The sequence below is a fragment of the Lipotes vexillifer genome, unplaced genomic scaffold, assembly GCF_000442215.2.
Source record: "Lipotes vexillifer unplaced genomic scaffold, Lipotes_vexillifer_v1.1 scaffold1129, whole genome shotgun sequence".
Taxonomy (NCBI): domain Eukaryota; kingdom Metazoa; phylum Chordata; class Mammalia; order Artiodactyla; family Lipotidae; genus Lipotes; species Lipotes vexillifer.
Window position 1 is genome coordinate 3,640,122 of NW_006789022.1, and position 10,299 is coordinate 3,650,420.

A 10,299-nucleotide genomic window follows, 5' to 3' on the forward strand; every position below is an offset into this window, starting at 1 on the left:
AAGGGGGGGGGAACAAGCCAAAAGGAGCAGAACAATAACAAAGTATAAAGAATAAAATAAAATTAGAAAAATAAAAGATTAGAAAAAATATATATAAATGAATCAGCAACAACAAGGTAAAACAAAACCCCAACCTAAAAGAAAAAAAAAGAAAAAAAGAAAGGCCTTGGCTATGGGGGGAGGAGTTTGGGGGGTGGTGGTGGAACTTAGGCAGGGGTGGGGTTTAGGGTGGGGCAGGGCCTACGTAGGGTGACGTTTGAACGTAGGGCGGGGCCTAGGCTCAGGACCCAAGTAGCCGGAGAAGGCCTTGGGGGCGGGGCTTAGCGCGGGCAGCGTTCAAGTGTGGGGCGGGGCCTCTGCTTAGGACCTGCGTGGAAGGGGAGAGGCAGCACCTGGGGAGTGTGGAGTTCCGGAGTTTGGAGGTAAGGCCCTGGGTGAGGGTGTGTGGGTGGGGTTTTGCCCAGCGGTTGGAGGGAGTCTCAGAAGGGGTCTCCGAGTGTAGAGGTGGGGCCCTGTGTGGGTGTGTAGGGGCGGGGCTTGGGCTCTGCACTGTAGGAGGGAGGCTCCGAGGGCAGAGGATTAGGCCCAGGAGCCCAAGAGGCTCCCCGGTGCTTATAGTGGACAGGGAAAGCACTGCTGTGTTCACTGCTGTGTTCCCTTCCTGTCCTCTGCGCCACCCCCTCTTGGTCTCCCCCAGGGTCTCCCCTGTCACCGCTGGACCCCTAGCCGTGGGTGGGTCCCCCTGGGTGCAGGAACTCCTCCCCTCCCCCAGCCGCCCTTCAGGGGTGCTGGTCCCGTCCTGCCTCCACTTCTCCCCCCTCACTCCCCCCGACACCCCTGTTGTGGTCCGGGAGCCACACGCCTGGAGTCGAGTTCCCCGGTAAATGCGACCCGTGTCCCAACCAAGGACACCCGAGAATCACCAACACCAAGTAGAAAGATTAGCAAAGGATTTATACAAGTACTGAAGCTTACACAAACTGTCCGGACAGGGTCCCACTCGGAGAGAAGTGAGTGAGACCCCGACTAACAGTCGGGCGAGGCCTTTATACCCTTCACAGGGCGGGAAGTCCCCAAGGCGGGAGGGAGCTGTTTAATTTTGAATCAGCCAATCAGGAACCCAGTTCTTCCCGCCCCCAGCAAGCAAGCAAGTTCCCCCTTTACAGAAGCCAAAGTACACCGTGGGCTATTCCGTTCCAGGAAGGGTACGCTCCCTTCCTGTTCCTGAGCAAGCAAGCAAAGCAACTTTCTTACAGAAGCCAAAATGTGCTGTTAGCCCTGAAGCTGTTCTTCCGTTTCTTTCGTTACACCCCACGTCCTACCCAGTCGCTGGGGGTTCCTCCCGTCCACTTAGGTGTCCGTGGTCCCCCACCGGTGCCTGGTAGGTGCCCTAGTTGTGCGGAGACGTGAATTCTGCGTCCTCCTAGTCCGCCATCTTGACTCCACCCCCTATACTCATTCTTTTTTTTTTAATTTTAAAGAATTTTAATACAAAATACAGTCAGTATAAAATAACTTTGTGCTTGGTTCGCAATGAAAAATGATGCATGTTTTATTTTTGTAACCAAGCTTGAATGTATCCTTACTGTAAGCTTAAAAAAAAAATCTCAAGGATGTTATAAAAAAAAAATCCCCCTTGGGCCTGAGCATTTTAACTTGTACGATACATCTTTTCTTTTTTTTAGGTAGCCATAACAGGCTGGAATGGCTGGTTAGAATACTGCATGTTATTTAAGCTAAAATTCAAGCCATCTACAAAAGACTTCTCGTGGAGGCCTCCATAGGCCGCAAACACATCAAAGGCATTACTGTACTGGAGAGGACTGAGGTTAAGGGGGCTGTCACCTGGGAACATTCTATGGGTACTACTGCCTTGACCCTGCATATTAGGAAAAATAAATTCCTTGGCGTTAGGAGAAAGAGCGGAGGTTTTCTGCTGTTGCTGCTGCTGCGGTGGTGGTGATGGCGGTGGCTGGGATGGCTGTTGCTGTTGCCTTGGCTTCTGCTGGCTACCCAGGCCAAGCCCATGCCGAGAGTGCACTGAGGAAGAGATGGCTTTCTGCTTCAAGAGGTCATTCACGTTCAAGCCGAGGTTCATAGGGAAAGTACGTGCAACCTTGTTGCTTCGGCCACTATTCTTCATTTTGGTAGAGCCGAACTTGGTGGCAGCAAAAGTGGCAGTGGTAAAGGTTAAAGGCTGAGTGGACCGGGGCATCAAGGGAGGGCTTACAGCTGCAGAGTGACCAAAGGGAGGAGATGGAGAGCTGGACGCTGATGAGGCTGGGTCACTTGTGGGCATAAAAACTGGGGCCTCTGGGTTAAAGCTGTTTTTGATCTCCTTTTCCCACTCACATCCATTTTCATTATTATCATCCACATAAAACACCTTCACTGGTCCCTTTTCACCAGTTTGGTAGGAAACCTCAAATGGGTCGATCCAAACACTAGGATCCTACGGCAGATTGCCACGAACACCATCAGTGTCCAAACCACTCTCTTTGGAGGCTTGTTCAATCACTGGGTCCACTTTCTCCCCTACATGTGTACATCTAAACCCTGATCCTTCGTATGGCTTTTCAGGATACCAGTTCCCTTCGTATTTCTTCTTAAGAAATCTTCCAAGCTCTTCACCAAAAATGTTGACACGTCTCCTGGGAGGGGGCTGCTTCCACCACAGACCCGGCCGCTGGGCAGGGGCACGGGAGGGGAGGCGGCGGTGAGCCGGCTGGGCTGAGGGCACACCGACGCCGCCAGGCGGCGCTCGCCCCTTCTGGTTTGGGGTGGCGAGGACGGGGTCAGGCGAGCGCGCACACTTCTCCACACAGCCCGGTGCCCGGCCCAGCGTCCCCGTAGAGCGCCCACTCCGCGCCGCGCCGGGGCTTTCCTCCTTCTCCCCTACACTCATTCTTTAAAGACTAAACTTCTGGCCTCTGAGGAGGGGGAGGAAGGGGCTTTTTGTCTGACTGTGGGATCAGAGAAACGATGTAGCTGTTTAACTCGGTATATAATGTTCAACCAACAACAATTGCTTGGGTTACGGATTGGGTTCAAAGGCCCCCAACAAAACCTGACCAAGTGGTTTAGCAAGGTAAGTGTTGATTTTTAAAAAGAGTATAACACGAAATCTAGTGGGAGTGATCCAGGCTGGTGCAGCGGCGGTGCACCCCATTTTCTGCCGTTCTCAGCATGTGACTTTCATGTTTCTGGCATCCTTCTGGGCACTTTGATCACTACTGGGCAGGAGGAATGGGGAAAGGCAAAGGGGAAAGCTCATGCCTACTAGGTTTGTCCCCTTAATTCAAGAAAGCATTCTTAGAAGTCCCCAAGTGGACTTTTCATTGGCCAGAAATGGGTCCCATGGCTGCCCCTAGTGGCAAGAGTCTCAGGGTGGAGTTTTTTGTTGTTGTTTCAGATGGCCTTTATTTAATTCAAAAAGGAGTTTTTATTTTTAACAGGGCACCCTGTATCCCTGAATAAAACCAAGTTCTCTGGGTAGGAAAGAAGGGTGACAGGATACTAGGTAGACAGCCTGAAGCTACTGTCACCCCTGTCTCCCCACCTTTGGTAATTCCTGTGCTCCAAGTATGGAGCTTCTCAGGGCTTCACCTGAGTAAATTGATTCACCTCTAGGTAGATTGTAACTTCCTTTTATCTGCCGTTTGCTTTCCATCTTCCAAAGTGACCTCTTTTACCTGCCAGGGCCTTCTCTCCATTTCTCCCTGTCCTTGTGGCTAATATACTTTTTAAGATCGTCTGTTAGTAGGATTTGGAAGGGAGGGATGACCAATTTGTGTGACTGATAACACCATTTAAAACCAGAGGTTGCCTAGAGCTCCAAGGAGGTGATTCTAAACACAGTGGCTCTTGGTTTTCTAGGAGAGGAAGTGGGAGGGCTCCCAGGGGCAGAGTAAGGAGGTGGGACCAGAGCAGGAGGAAGTGGGCGGGGCAGGGTGGGGCGAGTTAGCAGGACAGAGGAAGGGATTTAAGGGGAGGGAGGGAAGGAGAAAGAGAAGAAACGGAAGGAACAACTAACATTTCCTGAAGGTTCACGAGGAGGAGCCACCAGCGCACTGCTTTACAACCTTCATCTCTTCTAACCTCAGCCACTCCGCGGACAACCCACCTCCCCCCTGGTCTTTGGCCGTAGTGGCCAGTGTGTTTCATCCTCTTGTCTATGGCTTTAGGTCCTCCCAGGGTCACTGGGTAGCAACTCCCCAGCTCCACCACTCTCAGCCACGTGGGGAAAAGGCTTTCCCACAGGTCCCACTGGGGGCAGAGTGGGAATTGGTGAGCTCCCTCCAGCCCTTCTAGGGTGTGCAAAAGTCTTGGGGGGGACTTCCCTAGTGGTCCAGTGGCTAAGACTCCATGCTCCCAATGCAGGGGGCCTGGGTTCGATCCCTGCTCGGGGAACTAGGTCCCGCATGCCACAACTAAAGATCCTGCATGCTGCAATGAAGATTCCACACGCAGCAATGAGATCCTGTGTGCCACAACAGAGAGCTGGCGCAGCCAATAAAAGAACACAAAAACGTCTTCGGGCTTGCTGCCCGCCCCCCCAGGACTTTCGTACAAGAAATGGGACTCAGACCTCTCTATTCTGAGATTCCCAAACTCATTTAGGAGTTCGAGTACCCCTGACTCCAGGAGATGAATTTGTTGAGAAACAGGTCATGAGGCAGTTTTTAGGACCTCCACATAAACATGTCCCACGATTGTTCTTAGAAGATCTTAGATCCAGCTTTCTCCTCTTCCCTGCTGACCAGAGAATTTTTAATCAGTCAGGTTGGGAAATGTGTGAGTGCAAATAGATTCTGCCTGCGGTTGCATTCCTAGAAATAGTTTTTATTTATATCTGGACTGTGGTTTTTAAACTCAAAAGCCAAAAATTTGAGGTCTGCAAGTCTCACTGGTAGTGCAGTCATGCTATAAAGAGAAATACGGGAGAGGGAAAGAAGACACATAAATTTATTCCACGCTGTACAGTTAAAAAAAAAAAAAGATATAGAAGAATTCAAAGTGAAAAGTAATAGTCTTCTGTCCCCCTGCCCCCTCCACTTCTCCAGTCCCTGGCATTACTGCCAGGAGGCAACCCTTTAAAATTTTTCTTTATTTTACTTTATTTTTATTGAAGTGTAGTTGATTCAAAATATTATGCTAGTTTCAGGTGTATAGCAAAGTGATTCCATTATATATATAATACATATATATGTAAATTCTTTTTCAGATTCTTTTCCATTATAGGTTATTACAAGATATTGGATATAGTTTCCTGTGCTATGCAATAGGGCCTTGTTTATCTAATTTATATCTGTTTTGTGTCTGTTAATCACATACTCCTAATTTATCCCTCTCTCCTTCCCCCTTTGGTAACCATAAATTTGTTCTCCATGTCTGTGAGCCTGTTTCTGTTTTGTAAATAAGTTCACTTGTATTGTACTTTGGATTCCACATGTAAGTGATATCATATAATATTTGCCTTTTCTGACTTAGTTCACTTAGTATGATAATCTCTAGATCCATCCAAGTTGCTGCAAATGGCATTATTTCTTTTTTTTTTTTTTTTTTTTTTGTGGTACGCGGGCCTCTCACTGTTGCAGCCTCTCCTGTTGCGGAGCACAGCCTCCGGACGCGCAGGCTCAGCGGCCATGGCTCACGGGCCCAGCCGCTCCGCGGCATGTGGGATCCTCCCGGACTGGGGCACGAACCCATGTCCCCTGCATCGGCAGGCGGACTCTCAGCCACTGTGCCACCAGGGAAGCCCTATTTCATTCTTTTTTAATGGTTGAGTAATATTCCATTCTATATGTATATACCACATTTTCTTTATCCATTGCTCTGTTGATGGACATTTAGGTTGCTTCCATGTCTTGGCTATTGTAAACAGTGCTGCAGTGAACATTGGGGGTATGTGTGTATCCTTTCGGACCATGTTTTTCTCTGGATATATGCCCAGGAGTGGGATTGCAGGATCATACAATAGGTAACTCTATTTTTAGTTTTCTAAGGCACCTCCATACTGTTCTCCACAGTGGCTATACCAATTTACATTCCCACCAACAGTGTAGGAGGCTTCCCTTTTCTCCACACTCTCTCCAGCATTTATTGTTTGTAGATTTTTTTTTTTTTTTTTTTTTTTTGTGGTAGGTGGGCCTCTCTCTGTTTGTTGCGGCCTCTCCCGTTGCGGAGCACAGGCTCCAGACGCGCAGACTCAGCGGCCATGGCTCACGGGCCCAGCTGCTCCGTGGCATGTGGGATCTTCCCGGACCGGGGCACGAACTCATGTCCCCTGCATCGGCAGGCGGACTCTCAACCACTGCGCCACCGGGGAAGCACTTGTTTGTAGATTTTGAGATGATGGCCATTCTGACTGGTGTGAGGTGATATCGTGTTATAGTTTTGATTTACATTTCTCTAATAATTAACGATGTTGAACATCTTTTCATGTGCCCCTTGCCATCTGAATGTCTTTGGAGAAATGTCTATTTAGGTCTTCTGCCCATTTTTTGATTGGGTTGTTTGTTTCTATGATATTAAGCTGCATGAGCTGTTTGTAAATTTTGGAGATTAATCCCTTGTCAGTCTCATCGTTTGCAAATATTTTCTCCCATTCTGTGGATTGTCTTTTTGGTTTGTTCATGGTTTCCTTTGCTGTGCAAAAGCTTTTGAGTTTAATTAGGTCCAATTTGTTTATTTTTGTTTTTATTTCCATTACTCTGAGAGACGGATCAAAAAAGATATTGCTGCAATTTATGTCAGAGAGTGTTCTGCCTATGTTTTCCTCTAAGAGTTTTATAGTGTCCTGTCTTACATTTAGGTCTCAAATCCATTTTGAGTTTATTTTTGTGTATGGTGTTAGGGAGGTTCTAATTTCACTCTTACATGAAGCTGTCCAGTTTTCCCAGCACCACTTATTGAAGAGACTGTCTTCCCTCCATTGTATAGTCTTGCCTCCTTTGTCATAGGTTACGTGCTTTGACTATAGATTGACTCTGAAAGTTGGAGATCAGTAACTCGTGTTTGCATTACTGTCCTTCCATCTCCAAGTCTTGGGCTCTCTCTGTCCTAAATGATTCAGCACCTCCTCCCATTCTAATACTGTAACTCAAATATTTTTGGAAAGAACTAAGATGTAAATCGTCAATAAAATCCTGTTTGTTCTATTAATGTATTACTAACCCTATGCTTTAAATTTGTCAATATCAATATCTTTTTATCTATCATCTTCTCATCCTAGACTGTAGTTCTCCAGGGGCAGCGATTGTGTCTGGCACCCCCTCCCTCTTTGTCACAGGCTTTTTGCCAAGCAGTTTATTAATAACGTTTGTGCCGTGGCTGATAAAGGAGGGTGAGGAACATGGTGATAGCAGGGTTTGAATCTCAGCCCTTTTCTAATGGGATAAATGAGACACTCCTTTGGCTGGGAATTTACAGCCTAGGCTGAAGGGACTTCTTTCAGAGAGGCATCATTTCTTACTGCCCTTCCCAGGGGTAGATGAAATTAAGCAGGTGTCCTCCAGGCCAGCTTCTGCCATCCACTCCAGTCCAGAGGTACAGGACGCGGTTACAGCTCTCTGGCCACAATCCGGCACTGTTCCCTTAAGGATCCCCTGGTGGAGGACTTGCGATTATAATGTTGGCCACTGGTGGGAGCTTTCTCCATCCGCAGCCACTCTGATACAGATAAGATGATGCTCTGCGTAGAGTTCTGTAACTTCCTCTTCTCACTCAGTAATGCATCTTGGACCCCATTCTGTGTCAGTGCGTGTATAGCAATTGGTGGTTGTTTAGATTGTTTACAACCCTTGGCAATTGTAAACATAATTGAGCTGATCATTGTGGTCCCTACGTTGCTTGGATTGGAGCTGCCATAACCCACACTTTGCCTGCCTGTAGGAGAGAGGTTGTCCCTTTCTCACAAGGAGAACTGGCTGTGAAACTGGGCAATGGATTATGGGGTATGTGAAGCTATGCACCCCTCCTTGGCTCCCTCAGGATCTGGCTGCTTGCAGGCTACTCATCTCTGCTCCTTTCCTGTCCCAGAGGGTATTCTGGGGTATAATTGTCTGCACTTCTTATAACACTCTGGAATGTAGGTAAGGGTGTTATCATTCCCATTTCCCCCCATTTGTACATAACTGCTCTGCTTCTGCTTCCGTGATATCTTTCTTTCTTTGTTTTTTTGCTTGTTTTAGTTTTTCTTTGCTTTCTCTCTTTAAATTTTTTAAATTACTTTTTGTTGTTGTTTTCTTTTTCTTTTTTTCTTTTTTGCTACTGTCATGTCTTTAAGCTCACTGGGGCAGGCCAGGGGATGGTGCCAGTAGATAGTAGCTGTTCACCTGAGCTTGGGTAAGTTCATTTTGGCCTAGAATTCAGATTTATGGAACTGATCTTTTGATAGCTATTTTACTCCCATGTATATTTTTCACTTGATTCAGAATTCGGAGGGGGACATGTGATTATTCAACACTCTCACAAACAACAGTGTGGGCTCTGGAGACAGGATCCAGTCTCAAATCCCAGTCCTTTCATTTACTAGTTTTGTGACCTTTGGCAAGTTACCTTCTCTGAGCCTCAGTTTATTCATCTGGAACATGGGGATCGTGATAATTAGCCACCTTTAGAGCTGTTTAAATAGTGGGTATAATGAACTTAATACATTTCTTGACACATTAAATGCTCAATAAATGTTAATTATTTTGACCTACGCTCTGAAACAGTTCAAATGGCGTAGAAATTATCTGATCCTTGCAGGCTAGTGAAAATTATTTAGTAAATCCATCTGGTCTGGGGGCTTTTTGTGAGTTAGATCGGGGATTGGGAAGTCATGGCCCATGGGTCAAATCTGGCCCTACACCTGTTTTTGCATGGCCTGAAAGCTAAGAATAGATTTTACATTTTTTAAATGATTGAAAAAAATCAAAGGAGGAATAATATTATTCATTTATTTATCTTGGAAAACTTTTTTTTATTGAAGTATATCTGACATATAACATTGTGTAAATTTAAGGTGTACAACAGGTTAATTTGATACATTTATATGTTGTAATATGATCGCCAGTGTAGCAATAATTAGCATGTCTGTCACGTCATATAATTATCATTTCTTTTTAGTGGTTGGAATGGTTAAGTTCTAGTCTCTTAGCAGGTCTGATGATTATAATATAATATTGTTGTCTATATTCATTATACTGTGCATTAGATCTCTAGGGCTTATTTACTACCTGTTGCAAGTTTGTGTCCTTAAACAACATGTGTCTTATACCCCCACCCCCCCATCCCCTGGTAGCCACCATTTTACTTTCTGTTTCTACACATTTGGCTTTTTTAGATTTAGCATATGAGGATATCATACAGTATTTGTTTTTCTCTGTCTGACTTATCTCACTTAGCATAATGTCTCAAGCTCCATTCATGTTGTCGCAAATGGCAGGATGTCCTTTCTCATGACTGAATAATATTCCGTGGTATATAAATATATACCACATCTTCTTTATCCATTCGTCCACTGATGGGCACTTAGGTTGTTTCCATATTTTGGCTCTTGTGAATAATGCTGCAGTGAACCATGGGAGTGCAGATATTTCCAAAAGAAGACTACATTGTGACACTTGGAGATTATGTGAAAACCAAATTTCAGTGTCCATAAATACTTATTGGGAGATGACCATGCTCATTTGTTACAGACTGTTTTCATGTTACAATGGCCGAGTTGAGTAGCTGCAGCAGAGACCTGTGTGTCCCATCAAGCCTAGAATATTTACTACCTGGCCCCTTACGGAAAAAGTTTGCTGACCCTGAGGCAGACGACTGACACCTTTTAATTTCTTCTATGCTTATTATCCTATTCAGAAATATAGTAAGAGTAAGAGAGGAGGATTTTCTCCTTTGCCATGTTGATCAGGCAGTGATGATGGCATAGCCAATGAGAGACGGTATGTAAATAGCAAATATCTCAATGAGATTGTCATTAGATTCTCATTAATGTAGAGCAGGAAAATCTTAAAATGAAGCCCGAGTTTTCCATTCCTGCGCTTTACAAGGTCAAGGGCCCACACTGAAATCCCGTAGTGTGTGTCTGCTTAGGGCAATCCTGGCAACCTTACTTGTTTCTTCTGAGCTGGACTATTGCCCTCCCTCTGCTCAAATAAATCCAGACCATTCTCTTCCAGGAGCCACTTCAGAATATGTTCCTTATCGTCGATCAATGGAAAGAAATGGTGTATGTGAAAGTATTGTGTGAAATGTGGACTAGAATAAAATGTTGACTATTATTGTTATTTTACACAAATGCGATTGTCT

General features: G+C 45.7%; 1 pseudogene; it reads right to left on the bottom strand.

The window, feature by feature from the left end:
• Positions 1 to 1,681: 1,681 nt before the first annotated feature.
• LOC103072965 (protein Tob1 pseudogene) lies at positions 1,682 to 2,905 on the bottom strand (annotated as a pseudogene).
• Positions 2,906 to 10,299: the final 7,394 nt, after the last annotated feature.